Here is a 22,771-nt window from a genome sequence, read left to right as displayed (position 1 = left end):
AACAGTAAAATAAATTATGCATTCAAAAGTGACAGTCCAGTATTGAGAGCAACAATTACAATAGTCCTGAGAGTTTTAGTGGAAGCAAGTACATCAACATCAAGAATCAGCTCATACTTTACCCATTTCTCTCCTCTGCAGGATGTTGTCTAGCATGGCTAGTGGATGGTGAGATGTCCCTTGCAGGAGTCCTGCCCAAAGCAGGAACTTGTATTGATAAATTTTCAAAAAAAGTCTTTTCGTCCATGCCAGGCCTGAAAATGGCCGTTTTGTTGTTATTTGAGGCAATTATAGACACTGGGAAACCCCATCTGTAGATAACCTTGTTGCTCCCCAGCACAGAGGTGATGTGATTTAAGTCTCTACGCTTTTGAAGAGTTATGGGTGATAGGTCTGTGAAGACCTGGATTTCTTCTCCTACATGGGTGAGTGGGTGCTTTCTCCTGGCTCCCTGAAGAATTTCCTCTTTGTCCTTGAAACTGAGAAATCTGACGATTATATCCCTTGGGGGGGCTTTGTTGGGTGGTTTAGGCCTAAGGGCTCTATGCACCCGTTCAATTGGGATATCCGGTGATGAAGGAGAGTCCTTAATGATTCTAAAAAGCGCTTGAAGATAGCCTTCGATGTGTTGTGGGGCTACCGCCTCAGTGACGCCCCTAAAGCGCAAATTGTTTCTACGTCCCCTGTTGTCAATATCCTCTAACTTGTCGTTGAGATATTGCAAATTATCCGCATGATTTTGGATATCAGTTGACTGTTGCTGTAAAGAGGATGTATTATCTTTGGAAGTTTTTTCTATTGCTGAAACTCTTGACTCCAATGCAGAAAAATCTTTTCTCAGGTCGTTAAATAAGCTCCTCATCTCATTCATGACTCCTTGAATATCCGTCTTAGATGATAGATGTGAAATGTCCTCCTTAGTAATATACTGGGGTTGCGACATTTTATCCATTGGGATAGGGCTAGCTGAATTGTCTTGGGAGCACGCCATATCTCCTGCAGCTGTACCTTTAGTTGAATCTATGGGCTTAAGGTAATGGCTCATAGATTTAGGAGCATTTATTTTTTCTGTTCTACTTGCTCTTTTATTAGGCATGCCCTGAGATAAACTTTCCCAGTGGGGCTTTGGTTGGGGTTGCAAATGTATAAACTGTTTCTTTGCTTTTTACCTAATGAGTGTCCACACCATACAACTAAATTCAGATTTGCAGTATGGTTTTGCAGGGGCTTGAGTATCTACAATCAGAATGTCTCTTTAGGCAGAAAGTCTCTGATGCCCAGTGAGGGCGATATGCTTATAAGGCTGTAGCCTGTCTTGCTTGTTGCGTCACAAATTATACTTCTCCAGGATTTATAGGTCTCTTTTTTTTTTTTTTTTTTTTTACATGCAATTATACTGTTAAAGCAGATCTGTGCCCTAAAGAATGTGGAAAACTTATTGCCCCAAGCTAATAATAGGAAAGATAATAACACTGACAGAAACACTTGTGCAAAGTCCGTGTGTGTAGTTAGGCAAATGGATATAGTTATGTCCAACGTATTCTGTTCAGTCAGATTAAAGAGGTATAACACAATGTTCAGTGTACACAGCAAGTAAAGGGAGAAATAAATGGACAGCGTCAAAGACAATCCTGACTCACCACTCCAAGGAAGGCTATTACAGCATCTCTCGGTACTGTAAATGGGTATGCAGCCACTATCCACTTCACACAGGACGTATCGCTCACCTCTATGGTGTAAACATCAGCTCCGTGGCAATGCACCTTTCCACGAGGTTTGAGCGTTCTTTCCTTCTCGGCGTCTCCGGCCAGCATGTACCTCCTCAGCACTTCCGGGTGACGTCAGACGCTGTCCTTTCCAATTCGTTTGCGTGGTGCTCCCAAATGCTGTGAATACAGCCTCTATTGACCGGACAAAAGATCCAAAGCTGGGATATATCTTGTTCCTTCACAGGATAGGAGGGCTCCTCTCCCTCCCAAAGTAGTAGAAAAAATAATCCAAAGGACCAAAGGATATAAATAAAAAGTCAATTCTTTATTGTTGAATTAAAAGAAATGGGCATCAAAATAGGGGGAAAAGGAAGAAACGAGCAGGTCTTACGCGTTTCGGCAAGGTTCAGCCGTACTCATAGACCATACATGCTCACAGGTGATACAAACTTATATACTGTATAGGGATTACCCATTGGTTAAAACATCACACACCTCCTAAACACCCTCTTGAAAGGGATAATATCACACAGGTTATATTATAGAAAATTAACGGTTTAACACCATTACTCAGTGTATTTATACATAGTACTGAAGATCCTAAAACAAAACAAAATACCTATTACATTATAAATATAGGGAAATATATACAAAAGGAAACATCATAATGCAAAAATATATACAGACCAATAAATCAATAACAAAATAAAGACACCCATAGATATAAATTTTGTTCGTAGGTATAAATTTTATCAGATGATCACACTAATGGATAAGAAATATATAAGTAATTCATATATATTAAATATGTTGGAATATATATTAGAATGAATAGTTCCAGTTAATAATATTTAAGCATGATCATTATGATGTAATAAATACCTAGAAATGACTATACATGGCTGAATATAAATTCATTCAAAAATAATTAATTGATATATTTCTAGAGGAAATAGGTTCAGTAGAATACATATAAATTAATTCTCCCAAAAATTAATGAGGTCATTCTCTGAATTAAAGCCATCAGGTTTCAAAGTGCATAGTTTATGGATCCAATAAACCTCTTGGCGTGCCAAGGTGGACCATTTATCACCACCTCTAGGATTATTCTTAATGATTTCTATGGCATTCCATTTAAAACTACACACATTTCCATGATGTATATCTATAAAATGGCTTGCTAAATCGGAACAATGTTGTTCATTTCTAATAACACTGACAGGTCCTGCAGCTTAAGCACTTCTGTGTTAATAGCAATGCGATCCACTGTAAGTCAATATAATACCGACTCCTCTTGCTTACCCCTTCCTATGCCTCCGATATAACTGAGGTCCGTGGTTAGGACAGATGGAAGCAATCAGTGTGATGTGTAGCCCTCCTTGTTTTTACTGCGGCAGGTCCCCTGAAGGGGAATCGAGCAAACGCCGTGCAGGCCTTGAGGCGTTCTGCAGAGTAGAAGCTCTCCGTGAGGTCCGGTATTCTCCCGACACTTATCTAACACACCGGAACAACGGTAATCCGATGGCCGGATAGGATGTCCGTAGTAGCTGGTCCTTTGGTGTCAGGGGAATCGTAGCTCAGCGGTAAGTGAGGCCTGTAAGGTCAGATGAGTCTTCCACGTGGGAGCCCGGCGCTGAGTAGTGTATAACAGCAGCTCCCACTATTAAGCCGGTCTCGCAGCCATATAGCAATTATAGTCCCATATGAATACCAGGCTGTTTAGGATTAGTAATTAAGGTATAAATACTACATAAAAGGCTTTTTGTCAGATTAGGATGCAGGAGCCCTCCTAATGTGCGACCATCTTCCTGCGTGGTCAGGCTCCGCCCCCCTTCCGTATCATGTTTGATAAGTATTTTCATTAATTTTGTTGAGCACTCAGATAGTGCATCTTCCCATTCGATGTTATGTTGGGGATTTCGGAACTCAAATGCTGGAAACAGTTGTATCCTCAGCCCTCTTGGAATAAGCTTAAGTTCTATATATTTCTCAAAAAAATGGTGATTCCACCAATGTTTGTCTTGTTTAAACATAAGTTTATGAATTTCCTTGAGGGCTGAGTTCATTTTATCTTGTATGTTTAGAGTGTTGGTTGAAGGATTTTTAAATACATCGTTAAGATCAGTTTCTCTTTTACGTTGTCAAGATAGTCTGTCTTGCTCCCACTTGGATGCCATAATGGAAAATATACAGGAATAATAACTGTTTTATTATACCAGTTTGACTGTGCGCTCTATTGGAAGGAAACCTGAGAATCAGGTATAGAACTAGAGTTTGTGAAAAAAGGTTACCAATGGCACTACAGATATATATAGGACCTGATTTATTTGATGTCTGGCCAATTTGTGGGGCCTTTTATGTTCTCAGCCAACTGAATGGCTAGATTTGGTGCTATGTGTATAATATTGATTTCTGGAGCAAAAAAGGGAAAGAATACACTTGAAAGCACTCACAGGTCACTTATTGTGTGATATCAATATGGAGAGATCAAAAAATGAAATCCAAGATTAGAGGAGACATAAACTTAACTATAATTAAAATTTAACTTTTATTGGGGTTCGAAAATAAAATAGGAAAAAACTTTAAAAACACACTTATGTACCGATTGTAGTCTATTTGGCTTATCGTGTCACTGTACAGAATACCTAGAATTCTTCTGCAAATACTCCTATGTATAATTAGGGTTGCAGTTAATTAACCTACTTGTGTACCGCTATTCGTTGCTGTCAGTGTGTAGTATATTTATATATACCTTAGATAGAGTATGACCGATTTCGGTTAAGTTAGATATATTACCAATTTTTAACCATCTACAGAAAAAGAGCAGTTTTTGAGTATAATCTTTCTTCACTCAGTTATCTGAGAGGTTGATTATATCTCTATTCCCACATATGTATGTGTTTCAGTCTGAGTATTTAGTAATGATACAGTGTCTCGAATCCACTGTTATGTAATAGTAATTCACAAAACTTTTTGTTTATTAGCGTGTGCTGATGTCACACCCTCAAGCATATCAGGAGTTAACTATGTCTCTGTTGCCACACGTTCACGTATTTCAGTCAAATTATTAAGTAAAGATACAGTGTCTCAAATACACTGTTAAGTACTATTAATTCACAAGACTGTTTGTGTATTAGCGTGTGCTGGTGTCACACTTTCATGCATATCACGATCTCAATATTTCTCATCTGCTCTGATATGTATCAATAATTCAGCAGAGTGTTTGTGCATTAGAGTATGCCGATATTCGCTGCTTTCAGTGTGTAGTAAACTTATATATATCTCAATTTAAACAAAATACTTTGTCGTTGAATTGGGTATGTTGCCAGCTTAGACCATCCCTAAATTATAACAAGGCAGTTTATAAGTATAATAATATTTGTTCAGTTGTCTGAGAGGTTAACTGTGTCTCAGTTTTCACTCGCATATACAAATTTCAGTCAGAAATGTTTAATAATAATCACAGTGACTCGTGTCCTGTTATGTAGTAGTGATTCACACGACTGTTTGTGTATTAGCGTGTGCTGATATCAGCTGCTTTATAAATGTCATAGATTTATATATATCTCGATTTGGGCAGAGCCGATCACCATTCAGTTAGGTATACTAGCAGTTATGACCATATGCAGATCTAAAACGGCCGGTACTGAGTATAATACTTATTTACCTGCTCAATTTTATAAGAGGTTAGCTGTGTCTATGTTTACACCCACTTATGTCTCATAGTTTAAATGTTTGATAATGTTGCAACGACCCGACTGCACATTTGTGATTGTGGTTCACAAGACTATTTATGCATTGGCGTGTGCTGACAATTGCTGCTGTTTTTGAATTGATATGCTTATATAAATCTCAGTTTTGTACATACATGTAATCCGTGTGATTCGGTATACTGATTATATTGACAGCTGTAACCGTTACCTGCCTGAGAGAGTAATCTGCTCTCAAGCGTTCTCAAGTACTAGGTTAGTTAATAAAACATGATTGCCAGTGACACTTAGTTAGCCAGATCAATGTTAGTATTTACACGTTCATAGCTATCAGTAGACTTCGAATAAATTAAGTGAAACAAGACTACAGTAATTGAATCGGTAGCTTAAGGCTTACTAAAAACACAGGAGCTCCTAGGACTCCTCACCATTGCCCTAACGTCCCTGACATGTTTCGCCACGTAACGTGGCTTTTTCAAAGGTCATTATTATCCGTAACTCTGACAAGGGAGGCAACATTGTGCTATGGCCAATCAACATGTATAAACAAGAGACGGATAGACAACTTAAAGATACCTCTTGCTACAAGAAACTGGGATTCAATCCCAACCAAACATTCCTTCAAGAATACATGAATATTCTAAACAAAGGCAAAAATATGACAACATCATTACAAGTAAAGAATTTCAATTCTTGAAAGTGAACGATCCAACAGTGGCAACATTTTACTTGATCCCTAAAATTCATAAAAATAAAAATCATCCGCCTGGCCGTCCAATTGTTTCAGGTATTAACAGCCTTACTGAAAAAGCCAGCAGATATATAGATTTCAGATTAAGAAATTTTCTTCCCCAACTACCATCTTACGTACAGGACACAACGGATGTCCTCATCCAACTAGATAATGTACATCTATCATCAACAACATGGCTAGTTACTGCTGACGTAGAATCATTATATACATGCATCAAACATGAATTGGGAATTCAAGCTGTCAAGTGGTTTCTAGCAATGGGCTCAGAAGAAAACCCTGCTCATGATGACTTTATCTTACAATTGTTGAAGTTCATTCTCACACATAACTTCTTCACATTTAACAATAGTTTTTACCTCCAAACTACCGTGATGGGTACTGCCTGTGCTCCCACCTATGCCAATCTCTTTCTAGGCTGGTGGGAGCACAAATTTGTTTTCTCAGAGGACAACACTGACAACCTAAACAAAATCCCGTTATGGATTCGTTACATTGATGACGTGCTCTTCTTTTGGGAAGGCACCAAAAACGAATTAGATGCATTCATGGCAAAGTTGAATTTTAACAATATTAACATCAAACTCACATATGAAGCTGATCAGACAAAAATCAACTTTCTTGATCTTCAAATCATAAAAACTGCAACAGGTACATTAGCAATGGACGTTCACCGCAAAAGTACAGCTACCAATAGCTTACTTCATAGTACAAGCTCACATGCTCCTAATACAATTAAAGCTCTACCAGAAGGTGAATTTCTTCGAATGAGACGCAATTGTTCCACTGAGGACAATTACAAACAGAGAGCTCAAGAGGTTACCGAAAGACTTATATCCAGAGGATATAGTCGTAGATCCATCAAAAAAGCAGAATCCAAAGCTAGAAATACTTCTAGACGGGACCTACTAAAAAAGAAAAATAAATCTCAGCAAGACCAAATTAGATTCATCTCCACTTACAATCCAAGGAGCACCCAAATTGTGAATATTCTACAGAACAACTGGCACATACTAACCTCAGACCCGATTTTATCACAAATCATGGGAGATAGGGTCCACACGGGATACAGGAGAACTCGAAATCTTAAGGACCTAATCAGTCCCAGTCATCTACAAGGCCCGAAAACCAAGGGAGCATTTAAACAAGGCTCATTCAAATGCGGTACCTGTAGCACATGCAGTTTTATGATTAAAAAAGACGAACTCTGTGATCGATTCAACAAAAGACATAAGATTAAATCTTACATCAATTGCCATACAGAGGGTGTAATTTATGCCCTGCAATGTAGATGTAATATGTTCTATGTTGGGATGACAATGAGGAAAATCAGAATTAGACTCCAAGAACATCTGAGGAATATTAAAAATGCTGCTAAAGATGCACAGGAGGGTAAAAATGTGACCTCTGTAGCACGCCATTTTCTCAAGCGTCACAATTCAAAACAATCGGATCTCAAATGCTTTGGTATTGAAAAGAAAGAACTGGGCATAAGAGGCGGAAACTTGGAGAATATGTTACTCCAAGCAGAGAGTAAATGGATCTTTCTATTGAATACTGTACAACCCTATGGACTAAATGAATGCAATAACTTTGTCTCGTTTCTATAAGAACTTCGAGTAAACACCTGTTATAATAAAGGAAATGCTTTTATTAAATTGAATACTACCAAATCATGTAGATATAATGTGCTTTTTCAATATTACCTCTGGCAATCAAGGGTAAACTATTGAATTATCATAAAGCTCAAAATCATACTCCCCCCCCCCTTTTTCCCTTTAAAGACAGTTAATCAAACAATATTCACAAATTCACACACGTTTTGTTTCACAGCATTACTCTCAATGGATTGCTTTAGATATTTCTTCATTTAAAATTTTCACACAAAAATATCTCGTATCACTTTAATTTGTTATTTTTTCAAATGTCCCAAAAATAATTTTTATGTGGGATGACCCTATACACTAGTAGATTCTGTTATAGATACCCAACAGTAAACATACACTCTTATTTCATATATGCAGCAAATGTATGCACTACTAATCACTTTTGAATGACTAATATCACAATGTCACACATTAGTATAAGCCAAGATGGCTCCCATAACACTTCACATTTAAATCCAAACGATTGTGTATCACTCACTTATGTATCCCAAACTTGACAGGGAGCTCATAATTTTGAAACAAAAAAGCAATTTCAGCAACGCTCCAAGGTTGAGCAGTCGCATGTATGATAGTGATAACATTTCATGGTTGCACAACATGAGTTGATTACACGCAGCAATGTTGCTCTATTGTATCCACATCAAAACAGTTAATTTTGTGGCTCTGTACAGTCTATCAATATTGGTATGACAGCAGTAACTCAGTTCAATCTGAGTTTTCTGTGATTTACTCACAATCCCATGTATTGTACGGAGACAAAAGAATCGATACAAGCACACCACAAGATCATACCCAATTTCACCGAATTAGCATCATGAAAATTAACTTAGGTAGTATATCATGTAAATTTACTCCAAATGCAAAAGTATTTAACTACACCGAGTTCAATAGACATCGCAAAATAGTAAATTCAGGTTCTCTATTCCCAACTCCAATAAATGAAAGTTTCAATCTTAAAATCATGCCCAATCCTTTAGTTGGTTAAGAAACAGTTAAATTCTATTGACGATAATTCACCAATATCCACCCATCTATGACGAAGGGTTATACTTTACATCGATAGGTTAGCAGGCAATGATACGCCCATTGGGGGTGTGACAATCAGCAGCCTTAAATAGCCGTCCACAGTGCGGCGCGTTCACCTTTGAAAAAGCCACGTTACGTGGCGAAACATGTCAGGGACGTTAGGGCAATGGTGAGGAGTCCTAGGAGCTCCTGTGTTTTTAGTAAGCCTTAAGCTACCGATTCAATTACTGTAGTCTTTTTTCACTTAATTTATTCGAAGTCTACTGATAGCTATGAACGTGTAAATACTAACATTGATCTGGCTAACTAAGTGTCACTGGCAATCATGTTTTATTAACTAACCTAGTACTTGAGAACGCTTGAGAGCAGATTACTCTCTCAGGCAGGTAACGGTTACAGCTGTCAATATAATCAGTATACCGAATCACACGGATTACATGTATGTACAAAACTGAGATTTATATAAGCATATCAATTCAAAAACAGCAGCAATTGTCAGCACACGCCAATGCATAAATAGTCTTGTGAAGCACGATCACAAATGTGCAGTCGGGTCGTTGCAACATTATCAAACATTTAAACTATGAGACATAAGTGGGTGTAAACATAGACACAGCTAACCTCTTATAAAATTGAGCAGGTAAATAAGTATTATACTCAGTACCGGCCGTTTTAGATCTGCATATGGTCATAACTGCTAGTATACCTAACTGAATGGTGATCGGCTCTGCCCAAATCGAGATATATATAAATCTATGACATTTATAAACAGCTGATATCAGCACACGCTAATACACAAACAGTCGTGTGAATCACTACTACATAACAGGACACGAGTCACTGTGATTATTATTAAACATTTCTGACTGAAATTTGTATATGCGAGTGAAAACTGAGACACAGTTAACCTCTCAGACAACTGAATAAATATTACAATACTTATAAACTGCCTTGGTATAATTTATAGATGGTCAAAGCTGGCAATATACCCAATTCAACGACAAAGTATTTTGTTTAAATTGAGATATATATAAGTTTACTACACACTGAAAGCAGCGAATATCGGCATACTCTAATGCACAAACACTCTGCTGAATTATTGATACATATCAGAGCAGATGAGAAATATTGAGATTGTGATATGCATGAAAGTGTGACACCAGCACACGCTAATACACAAACAGTCTTGTGAATTAATAGTACTTAACAGTGTATTTGAGACACTGTATCTTTACTTAATAATTTGACTGAAATACGTGAACGTGTGGCAACAGAGACATAGTTAACTCCTGATATGCTTGAGGGTGTGACATCAGCACACGCTAATAAACAAAAAGTTTTGTGAATTATTATTACATAACAGTGGATTCGAGACACTGTATCATTACTAAATACTCAGACTGAAACACATACATATGTGGGAATAGAGATATAATCAACCTCTCAGATAACTGAGCGAAGAAAGATTATACTAAAAAACTGCTCTTTTTCTGTAGATGGTTAAAAATTGGTAATATATCTAACTTAACCGAAATCGGTCATACTCTATCTAAGGTATATATAAATATACTACACACTGACAGCAACGAATAGCGGTACACAAGTAGGTTAATTAACTGCAACCCTAATTATACATAGGAGTATTTGCAGAAGAATTCTAGGTATTCTGTACAGTGACACGATAAGCCAAATAGACTACAATCGGTACATAAGTGTGTTTTTAAAGTTTTTTCCTATTTTATTTTCGAACCCCAATAAAAGTTAAATTTTAATTATAGTTAAGTTTATGTCTCCTCTAATCTTGGATTTCATTTTTTGATCTCTCCATATTGATATCACACAATAAGTGACCTGTGAGTGCTTTCAAGTGTATTCTTTCCCTTTTTTGCTCCAGAAATAAATAGTATTTTGGTTACATCAAATATCAATCTTTTTAATTTCTTAAAGCTCAAGAAGGATATTATTATTATAATTATTAATATGTATAGTACCACATACATTCTGTAGTGCTAGGTATAGAGATAGGAGTACAATGACAAGTATTTGTAAAAATATACAAGAACATATAAGACTAGTAAGGGAGGAAGAGGGAGCAGTTTTGAAGAGCTTACAATCTACAGGTGAAGGGTGCAGAGGTTTGGGGTAGCTTACCATGTGGGTTGTAGTTGCATGAGTAAGTCAAGGCAGTTCAAAATTTATTTTGGGTAGGATGGAAAACAGAGGAGAGAAGGTAAGCCTCTCAGAAAAGGTGGATTTTTAAACAGCACCTTAAATTATTCAAGGTTAGAAATATTCTTACGGAGTGGGATAGAGAGTTGCAGAGGGCAGAAGCAGCATGTTAGAAGCCTTGGAGGCAGGAGAGGGACTTAGAGATAATTGGAGTGGACAGATGTAGGTCAGAGGTTGTCGTGGAGTATTTGGAGATGAGAGAGGAACTATAGCTGGGAATAAAGCTGTTGAGTGCTTTATAAGTTAGGGTTAATTTTTTTAATTGTATTCTGGAGTGTATGGGGTGCCAGTGTAGAGGCACAGTGTAGTAGCTAATGTAGATCAGCGACTTAGGTGGATGAGTCTAGCTGAAGCATTTACAAAAGATTGGAGGAGGGAGGCTATGTTTGGGAAGGCCATTTAGAAGTAGTTTTCAGTAGTCAATGCTTGACAAAATAAGGGAATTATTTAGTATTTTTGTAGTTTCTTGAGTAAGGAAAGGTGAACTTCTGGAGATGTTGCATAGGTGTGCACAGCAGGATTTGGTGAGCATTTGTATATGTGGTGTGAATGTGGGTTAAGAGTCAAGTGTTAACCCAAGACTGGGAGAGGTCTTGAGAATAGTCTCAAACGAAAGCAAAATGTAATTTGTTAGATGTCTCCAAGAAATCTGTGCAAACATATAGAAAAAATAAATAAAATAAAAGGCAAACAATTATATTAGAAAACATAAATATAATTACTTATGCCCAACATTATTTCTTTGGACTATGATCCTATTTATGCTTATTATAAACATTTGTTTCACGGTATTGAAAAATGCTGGCAGCACACAGCAGAATGCATTACAAGACTTTTTTCATCATTCTATTAACTTAGCATATGAGGTGTAAATTATTACATGACTTTTAACTTTACTTTTTCCAATGTTATAAACATGCACTCTTACTTATCTGTTTTAGTTTTAAAGTATAATGCATGGGCATGTATTTACATTTAAGATACTGCTTGTTGTATTGAAACACGTTCTAGGGTTATAAAATATTAACACAGTCCTTGGTGATTTTCATATTTATTTATTGTCAATTGATGGCCCCATAATTTATGGCATAGCAAGTTAAAGGGACACTCAATCAAAATTAAACTTTTATTATTCAGATAGAGCATGCCATTTTAAACAACTTTCCAATTTACTTCCATAAACAAAATGTGCAAAGTCTTTTTCTATTTAAACTTTTTGAGTCACCAGCTCCTACTGAGCATGTGCAAGAATAAGTGTGTATGCATTTGTGAATGGCTGATGGCTGTCACATGGTACGTGTATGCATTTGTGATTGGCTGATGGCTGTCACATGGTACAGGGGGAGTGGAAAAAGACATAACTTTTAAAATTGTCAGAAAAAAATCTACTACTCATTTGAAGTTCAGACTAAGTGCTATTGCATTGTCTTGTCATCTTGCATTTGTTGATTATGCAAATCTACAGTGTTGACTGGTCCTTTAAATATTTATTTTCAAGGAAAGAAATTGTTTGGGACAGACAGAGTGAAGGGCCAGTATACACACAAAAAATTGTGGGCTAATTTAATAAAACTCTTGATGTATAAAAAGTTTGCAATTGACATGCATAATTTTTTTTTTACTTCTAAATAGTTAAAAATGGGGAAGAAACTTGCAGTGTTTTTACTGCATATGGAGACAATCATCCTACACACTACTTGGAGAGAGAGAGAGTTTTTACCTCTGTCCCTAACTAGTGTGTTTACTGAGAGCCCTCCTGCTGGAGCTATCTGTGTAATGTAGTTACTTTGCACATAACACTGCACAAAGTACAAGCATAAAAACAACTGAATAAATCTGAGAAAAATACTTTGTCCATTTAACTCAGAAAACTAGTTTAATGCACAGCTAAAAATGTGGGTTACTAGTAAATATCTAAAACAGTAGAATATGTTATGAACACTAAATGATTTTAGGGGGTTGCTCTATACAAACTTCAGAAATGATACAAAGATAAACAGTAGCCGGTAAACTCACAGCTAATTCTCCTCTCTGCCTTCCTTTGTGTTTCTGCAGGAATTCCACCCCCCTTCCTCCCTCCCGGTTCAGCAGTGTTAGAGGTTGCTCCGGTGTCAGGACAACATAGTTAAATTCCAATCTGGAATTCTTTCCGTGAAGTTCTTGTAGATGACAGTGGAGACATTTGGGGAGAGGTGTATACCTAGTAACTTAAGAGAATGGGGGGACCATTGAAATCTATATCTATCGCGTAGAATAAGGAGATCTTGAGGTGTAACGTTGACATATAAAGCCTCTGTTTTAGAAAAATTTAATTTATAGTAACTTAGGGTCTTGAACTTAGAGATGATTTTAAACACAGCAGGGAGTGATCTAAATGGGTCAGTGAGCAAAAGATTTACATCATCTGCATATAAAGAGATAGTGTGTTGACGGGGACCAATAGGGAAGCCGGAAATATCCGGGTCTGATCTGATAGCTTGAGCAAGTGGCTCAATAGATAAAGCAAACAGGAGTGGGGAGAGGGGGCAACCCTGCCTCGTCCCATTTGTTATGTCAAAACTATTGGATTGAAATCCTATTCCCTTAACTCTGGCAGTCGGACTAGAATAGAGAGCTTGAACTTCAATAATAAATTGTTCTGGAATCCCAAAGGTTCTGGAATCCCAGAGTTTCCCATAAGTACTCCCACCTCACGCTATCAAAGGCTTTCTCAGCGTCTAATCATAGGGCTAACGTGGGAGTTTCTCCTCTTGCACTTTCCAATAATATGTCCAAGACGCGTCGTGTGGCATCCGGACCTTCTCTTCGTGGGAATAAATCCCACTTGGTCTGGGTGTACCAGAGTGGGGGTGATTCGGGCAAGGCGATTTGCCAATATCTTGGCGTATAGTTTAGTGTCTATGTTGAGTAAGGAGTTTGGACGGTAGCTCCCACATTCCTGAGGATCCTTGCCCGGTTTTAGTATGGTGGTAATTGAAGCTTCAAGGAATTCCATCCGAAAGCTACCCCTGTTTAATGTTTCATTAAATACTCTACAGAGAATTGGAGAAATCTGAGGGGAGTAGGATATATAGAATTGGCTTGTGAAGCCATCTGGGCCTGGGGATTTTGCTATTTTAAGGTCTCTGATGGCTAAGGTAACTTCCTCGAGAGAGATAGGGGATGTCAAGGCTGTTGTATCCGTTTGGTCTAGTTGGGGGAGATTTAAGGAACAGAGATATCTACGAATATTATCTGGGTCAAGAGTTTTCATGGGGTCTGAAGAGCCTAGATTATATAGCTGGCAGTAGAAATGTTTAAAAGCCTCTCCAATATCGGGATGGGGACGTTACACATCCACTACTGGTATGTATGGCGGTGATTTTGGCTTGTGCCGTTCGATTCCTAAGTTTCCTAGCTAATAATGTAGAGAATTTATTATTATTATGGTAGTAGACTTGTTTAAGTCTTTCTAACATATGCTGAGTTTTATTGACTTCCAAAGTCTTTATCTGCTTAGTGATCTCTGAAATTTGTGTATTTGTTGTAGTAGAGTAAGAGTTAGAGAGTTCAAGCTTCAGAGTTCTGAGTTGACAATTAAGAGATGCGAGCGAGGCTCCTTGTGCCTTCCTAATTTGGGAGGACTTGTCAATAAAAAAACCTCTAAGATATGCCTTGAGAGTAGCCCAGATCACCTCTTCCGACAGGAGAGGAGTGCGATTTTCATTCAAAAAAGTGGTAATTGCTGTTAAAGCCTCTGCCTTAATCCCAGGTGTAGTGACCAGGAAATTTTTGAGGCACCATGTAATGCCTACCGTGTGTGGGGGAGGGTTACCCAGCACAATTGTCAGAGAATCGTGATCCGACCACGAGATCACAGAGATCGTCGCGTCTGAAATCGAATCTAATAGTCGAGCGCCTAAGAAAAACAGATCAATCCGAGTGTGAGATTTATGGGGGGCTTAATAGAAAGTGTGTTCTCGACTATTTGGATGAATCGCTCTCCATACGTCATAAAAGTTATACTGTTTAATTAAGTTTTGAAAGGTTGTAGACCGAGGGTGCAATGTCCTCTCTGATTTTGAGATTGGGGGACCTGTTCTATCAACCAGGGGGTTCCAAATGAGGTTAAAACCCCCTCCCCAAATTAGTTCTCCCTGGGTCACGGCTGACACTGACTCCAGCAGGTGTCTAAGAAATCGAATTTGTCCTGAGTTGGGTGGATAGATATTTACCAATGTAAAAAGTTTATAATTGAGCTTACAGATTAAAATTATAAAACGTGCTTGCGGGTCTTTCTATGTAAATCGGTTCGTATAGAGTGGAGGAGCTAACCAGTACAGGGAGTGCAGAATTATTAGGCAAGTTGTATTTTTGAGGATTAATTTTATTATTGAACAACAACCATGTTCTCAATGAACCCAAAAAACTCATTAATATCAAAGTTGAATAGTTTTGGAAGTAGTTTTTAGTTTGTTTTTAGTTATAGCTATTTTAGGGGGATATCTGTGTGTGCAGGTGACTATTACTGTGCATAATTATTAGGCAACTTAACAAAAAACAAATATATACCCATTTCAATTATTTATTTTTACCAGTGAAACCAATATAACATCTCAACATTCACAAATATACATTTCTGACATTCAAAAACAAAACAAAAACAAATCAGTGACCAATATAGCCACCTTTCTTTGCAAGGACACTCAAAAGCCTGCCATCCATGGATTCTGTCAGTGTTTTGATCTGTTCACCATCAACATTGCGTGCAGCAGCAACCACAGCCTCCCAGACACTGTTCAGAGAGGTGTACTGTTTTCCCTCCTTTTAAATCTGACATTTGATGATGGACCACAGGTTCTCAATGGGGTTCAGATCAGATGAACAAGGAGGCCATGTCATTAGATTTTCTTCTTTTATACCCTTTCTTGCCAGCCACGCTGTGGAGTACTTGGACGCGTGTGATGGAGCATTGTCCTGCATGAAAATCATGTTTTTCTTGAAGGATGCAGACTTCTTCCTGTACCACTGCTTGAAGAAGGTGTCTTCCAGAAACTGGCAGTAGGACTGGGAGTTGAGCTTGACTCCATCCTCAACCCAAAAAGGCCCCACAAGCTCATCTTTGATGATACCAGCCCAAATCAGTACTCCACCTCCACCTTGCTGGCGTCTGAGTCGGACTGGAGCTCTCTGCCCTTTACCAATCCAGCCACGGGCCCATCCATCTGGCCCATCAAGACTCACTCTCATTTCATCAGTCCATAAAACCTTAGAAAAATCAGTCTTGAGATATTTCTTGGCCCAGTCTTGATGTTTCAGCTTGTGTGTCTTGTTCAGTGGTGGTCGTCTTTCAGCCTTTCTTACCTTGGCCATGTCTCTGAGTATTGCACACCTTGTGCTTTTGGGCACTCCAGTGATGTTGCAGCTCTGAAATATGGCCAAACTGGTGGCAAGTGGCATCTTGGCAGCTGCACGCTTGACTTTTCTCAGTTCATGGGCAGTTATTTTGCGCCTTGGTTTTTCCACACGCTTCTTGCGACCCTGTTGACTATTTTGAATGAAACGCTTGATTGTTCGATGATCACGCTTCAGAAGCTTTGCAATTTTAAGAGTGCTGCATCCCTCTGCAAGATATCTCACTATTTTTTACTTTTCTGAGCCTGTCAAGTCCTTCTTTTGACCCATTTTGCCAAAGGAAAGGAAGTTGCCTAATAATTATGCACACCTGATATAGGGTCTTGATGTCATTAGACCACACCCCTTCTCATTACAGAGATGCACATCACCTAATATGCTTAATTGGTAGTAGGCTTTCGAGCCTATACAGCTTGGAGTAAGACAACATGCATAAAGAGGATGATGTGGTCAAAATACTCATTTGCCTAATATTTCTGCACACAGTGTATAGCGACCCCTCTAGATTTGGAGTGGAAAGACGCTGTAATTACAGTAGGGAATTTTCTGTATGTATATGCAAAATTTGTGCTAACTAGCCAGTGCGTCTCCTGTATAAAGGCTACATCAACTTTATTGCATGATAACATGGTGAGTAATAAGCTACGCTTGGTCGGGGAGTTGAGCCCTTGGGTATTAAGGGTTAGAAACTTCAATTCTGACATTGTAAGTATAAGACTATATTTCTCTAAGTCTTGTCTTAGGGAACTATGAGAGAATTAGGATAAGAAAAAATACTATTCTTAAGTCTGAAGAGCCCACTTTATGAGCTAAGGGAGGAGGATGCAGTGGGCAAAAGCCGCTCAAATTTGGGGGGGTAAAGGGGAGTTAGGAGAGGGGGATAATGGGACGCTAGTGTTGCTTAGATAATGAACTTTAATCAGTATATTTCGTGGAACAAATATAGAGGTGCAGACCTTAAATAGAAAGGGGAGAAGAAGGGGAGAAAAGAAAAGAATTAATAAAATGAACCAAAACTAAGAGGGGTAATAACTGAAGAGAAAGGTTAAAGAAAAGGGGGGAAGTCAGGAGCAGAATCTATGGTGTAATGTCTATGGTGACTATCACGGTGATTCTGGAGTATAATGTCTCTAAAGGGACAAATATGGATTAGTCTGAGAGAAGAGAGAGCAAAATTAATGTCAAGTGAAGTACTGAGAGGGGAGGGGGTGTCTGGGTATGGCTCTACTTCACTTTGTAAGCTGAGGTCAAGAAGAAAGAAAGAAAACAAAGAGAAAATGAGTCTATCGAATATTAAATAAATGGAACAATACAAACATAAATACCATTTAAAACATTTCAAATATAACATTCAAAGTATGGGAGGGACTCAGATGTGTAAAAGTATTGTAAAGAAGACTGCTTTATGGGAGCTATATCATTTCCTAACAGTGCAGGGAAAAACTTATGAGATAGCACCAAAGTTACATAGAAATCATGAGAGCTACCCTAATTAATGTGACCTGGTGCCGTGTGTATGATGACTCAGGTAGTTAGAATTAGTATGTGAAAAGTTAAGTGTAAATTGACTTGCTGGACTCAACCTGCTTATCGTAATGTAATGTCTATGGAATAAGGCAAGGTGAATAGGGTATAAGGGTTTTGAAGGGGGAGTATAGGTAAACACCCTCATCTGGTGATACCAACCTGATCAATTTAGGAGTTTCTTCTATGTTAGATGGTGACCGGGGCTTATCGACCAAGTAAGAATTAAGAGAGATTCTGCTATACATATAATTATCTCTCTATGTAGAGGGGAAAAGCACCCTATAAAAGTATAAAGTAGAGTGTACAGTACATGCAGGTTGTTGAATGCAAGGAATATATCATATGAGGGTGTACCTAAATTGGGTTCCTGAGATTTAAGCTAGTTTTATCTGTAAAAATATCTGACCTATGAGCCATCTGAAATCTAAGCTAGGGAACAGCTCTGAGTATGCAATCAGGGATTAGTTAGGACCATTGTAAATGACATAAATAGGTTATATAAAACAACACAGTGTAGTCCAGAATACAAAAAATATCTAAACATACGAGCTAAGCAGTGAATTTCTAAATATAACATGCATACTTTACATTACCCATCCATCTTCTTCTGGTCTCTGATGGCTGAGAGTCCTGAAAAGTTAAACAGAGCTAGCTAATGGAGAATGTCACAGGTAAAAAGAACAAAGACCACACATGAGCATATTGGTAGAGAAGAAGGCAGTCCGGGAATTATAGGCCTTGTAAGATTTAGTGAGAGAGAGTGCGGAGTTTTGGCAATTGAGTCTTTCTCTCTACAGCTGAGACCTTTTCGAGGACTGTGATAATGAGGGATCTCTTCTTGAAGACTGAAAACTGAAGGTTTGTTGTTGAGGCCGCCAAGCGGTCGCCGTGGCATTGAGCTTCTGAGGGATTTCCTGGGGAGCTGAAGGCTGGTTGTCAGGCGGAAGAAGTTTCAGTGATTGCAGAATCTGGAAACCTTGTTCAAGAGTTGTGATGGTGTATGAGGTATCATTGAATTGAAAAAATATACGGACAGGAAAACCCCATCTATATTTAATATTGTTATTGCGAAGACATTGGGTGATTTGATGAAAGAGTCTTTTCCTAGATAAAGTGTGAGCTGAAAGGTCTGGGAATATCTGTATGTCCTGGAATGGATCTTTCAGGTTCTTATTCTGAAATGAGGCTCTTAGGACTCTCTCTTTAAATGTGAAGTAATGTAAACGAACAATTACATCTCTGGGCGACCCCATGGGGGCATTTCGTGGACTGAGGACTCTATGAACTCTGTCGATAAGGCTCTCCTGAGGGGGAGTAGAGCCAAGTAGCTCTGTGAAGAGCGTCTGTAGGTGGTTAGGTAGATCCGCTGGATCAATTTCTTCAGGCACGCCTCTGATTCTGAGGTTGTTCCGACGTGATCTATCCTCCTGGTCTGCTAATTTGGTTTCCAAACTGATATAATTTCTGCTAATGATTGAGCATAACTTAACAAGTTGGAGTGATCAACATGTAGATCTTCTTGCTTTTTCTCAAGCGATTCTGTTCTTTTCCCTAGTAGAGAAATATCTCTCTTCAGCTAAGATACTGATGTCTTAAGTTCTTGCTTCAGAGATGTGTAGTGTGAGTCCATTGTGTTTGATAGACCCTTGATGGATTCAAGGATAGAAGAGGAAGGGTGGGCTGCTCTTTCTGTAGAGTGAGAAAGGGACCGAGAAGGTTCTTTGGAGGAGATAATTGAGTCTCTTGAGTCCTCATCAGATATGTCCTGTTAAAATGAGTTCTTATTTGAGAAGTGATCCAAAAGTGTCCGTTTCGGTATGCCCCCATGTTTCTGTTTCTTTCTTTGTGAGTGAGCCATCTTCCTTATGATAGATTATAGAGGTCAGGGACTCTATAGGGGACGTTCCGTTGTTGATTTCAGCGCTAAGGTGTGGAGCAGAGGATATGTGTCAGGCACCCCCCAGACAATGGCGCCTATCCCAACATGGGGTAACGACCTACTGGTTAGGAATCAATTATGCGATCCGGTAAAAGTCTCTCACAGTTTCTGAGGTATTCTCTCTCTCTATTCACTCAATTTTAATTAATGGTGTTCTGAGAGGTGTTTCTTCGAGTAAGGACAAGGGAGTTATGGGGTATGACCCATGGGCACAGTGGGCCAAAGGGAAAGGGGGGGGGAGAGAGGGCAGATAGATATGGTGGCGGCAAGTTTTATACCATAGGCATCCAAAATAAAGAAAAAATGTTGATAGAGTGTTATAGAGTTCAGGGGTAGATTCTTAAGTAAAGATATTCCCAGAGGAGCTCACAGGCGTTAAACCCCAGATATCAGGGAGAGACCGCAATCTCTAGAGTGCTGCTGTTAAAGGTAGCAAGAGGGGGATAGGTGGGGGACTGAAAATTCCCACAGGTAACCGTTTAGGTTCTCTGCAAATCTTTATGCTTGAATTAGTACAGTTGATTATTCTCAGTAGTTTCAAATAGATCAGTTCCCTCAAGGCGATGACTTTACAGACTAAGGCTGCAACAAATATACTGCAGTAGATATTTAATCCCCCAGTGACTTATGACAGGAGCAGGAAATATAATGTTTCTCCAGATGAAGTGCTGAGAAGTGTGATGAAAGCCAGTATCTAGATATATCACTGCGACATGCAGGGTAGATACTTTAAATGCAAGGTTTTCTTGTTATAAGTTACAGGTATAAATAAGGGAGTTAAGAAATGGGGGAGAATGTGGGAGCAGGTTTTCCTTGTCTGAAAATACTTTGAGCTACTGTTGGTTACTTTCGGCAGTGAGCAGGCAGTACTCCCAACTAAAGTGATATATCAGTGATATAGGTGGGATTTGGGGCCTTACTATGGCTGAGCTATGAAGTAATAAAGGCCCAACTGTCTTTCTAACAGTATTTGTGACGTCTTGTGCTCAGATAGGATTGCCTTGAGTTTATTAGGTTTATGTGAGGTGAGTTCACTATATCAGACTACTTCTACAACTTAACTATACCCCACGTGGAAACTTCTTACCCTGAGGACCCGTGCGGTAGCTGTCACTCAAACTTCCGCTGTCTGTGGAGTCGGGATGGAGGTTCCGGAGGGTGATCAAATGAGGATCCGTCTCAGTGGTGGTGCATAGTGGTCCGGGTAAGGTAGGCAAGAGGAGCTGTACACATGTGCTGCACCGAGGAGTACGGCGTACCCACCAGAGAAGCGGTAATGGGAAAACTGATCTCCGGTGTGTTCAGTGCAGCCGCTTTCTCTTAATACCTGCTTGGGGGTGGCTGAGGTCACCGGGTGGCACACGGGCTGTTAAACAAAGCCTGAGGGAATCCGAGGCAGTCAGAGGTGGGTAGTACCTTAGTATAGCCGGGATCAGCCTGTAATCTCTATTGAAGCGGATCCGGAAGCCTGTAGTAGCACCACAGTAAGACGTGGCGCAGCAAAAATTTCCCAAAACAAGTTAGGAGATCAGATCTTCTGGAGTATAGTCCAAACTCAAAATGTGCAGAGGAATAGTCCCAAGGAGGTTAGGGAGACAAGGGGTAAAAAATAAAGAAGTATTTGGGGAATAAAAGAAATAAAATCAAGATTGGTCTGCAGAGCTCTCCTATAATGCGACCACTTGCTAGTATGGCAAACTCCGCCCCTCCAGTGCCCCTGTTTTTAATAGTATTTTTAAAAGGACTTTCATTTGTGAAAGTTGACATTCACTTTAAATTAAAAGTACTTATTTTGTGTTTTGTTTTGCATTAGTTGCTTGTTTTATTTTAATTTTCACATTTTGTTATGGTTTAATTAGGGATGATACAAATTCTAATTTACAAAGAGCAAGAATATCCTTTACATGCTAAACTTGCAAGGTCTCAGTTTTAAATCCTTCCAGGTCAAAATCCCAGAAAAAAAATATGATGAATGACCCAGAATTGCCTACGGTAAAATATTTATACTTTTTGGCATCAACAAATGTACACAATGCTGCTGAAAATGCTTGTTGGCTGGTACGTCAATGCTACACAAAGACACACACACACACAACAGAAAAATGCACACAAAAACAGAACTATACAATATTGAGGTTCTGCAAACATGAACTGGAAACAACACTGTGTTTTGTATTACAAAGTGGACCCCAAGAATCATGACCTCATCATTTGTGTATATTAAAAAAACTCAAATAACATTTAATAATTCCTTTAAATTTCTCCTGTCTAAAAGAAATATGTAAGCGGTCATAAACATAATCTTTATTGCACACCATATTTCATAAAAAGAATCCAGAACTTCATGTAGTTTAAAAAACAAGTCATGTTTAAATTATTTACACTTTTAACTTGTCCCTTATAATATTATAAACCCACATTAGTTCCTTTTGTAATAGTCCAATGCTCTCTGATGAAGCAAGCTATTTAGTGCATAAAATGTGTAAGAGGTTGTATTTTCTTTCTCAACCTTAAATTACTTTCACATAAAAGTGTCACTTTTTGACATTAATGATATGTGTTTATATATTTACCAAGAAAGTGAAGCACTACTTAAAGTTGCTAATGGTCCAATAATTCATGGTGACCCTGTGCACAGTTCAGTGATTAATTTACTTAATTAAGAGTTATCCCTCAGCTTGATATAACAATTACATAAAGACATAAAGACTTTTCCTTATATCAGCATATAAAGTTCTCAAGAGTCTCATCCCATTAAAAGTGTTAGCCTTAACAACCTTCACTATTGCACCCAAGGGAACTGACTCTTTCAATGATGT

Source organism: Bombina bombina, chromosome 5 (assembly GCF_027579735.1).
Source record: "Bombina bombina isolate aBomBom1 chromosome 5, aBomBom1.pri, whole genome shotgun sequence".
Lineage (NCBI taxonomy): Eukaryota > Metazoa > Chordata > Amphibia > Anura > Bombinatoridae > Bombina > Bombina bombina.
Note: the sequence above shows the minus strand (reverse complement) of the source record.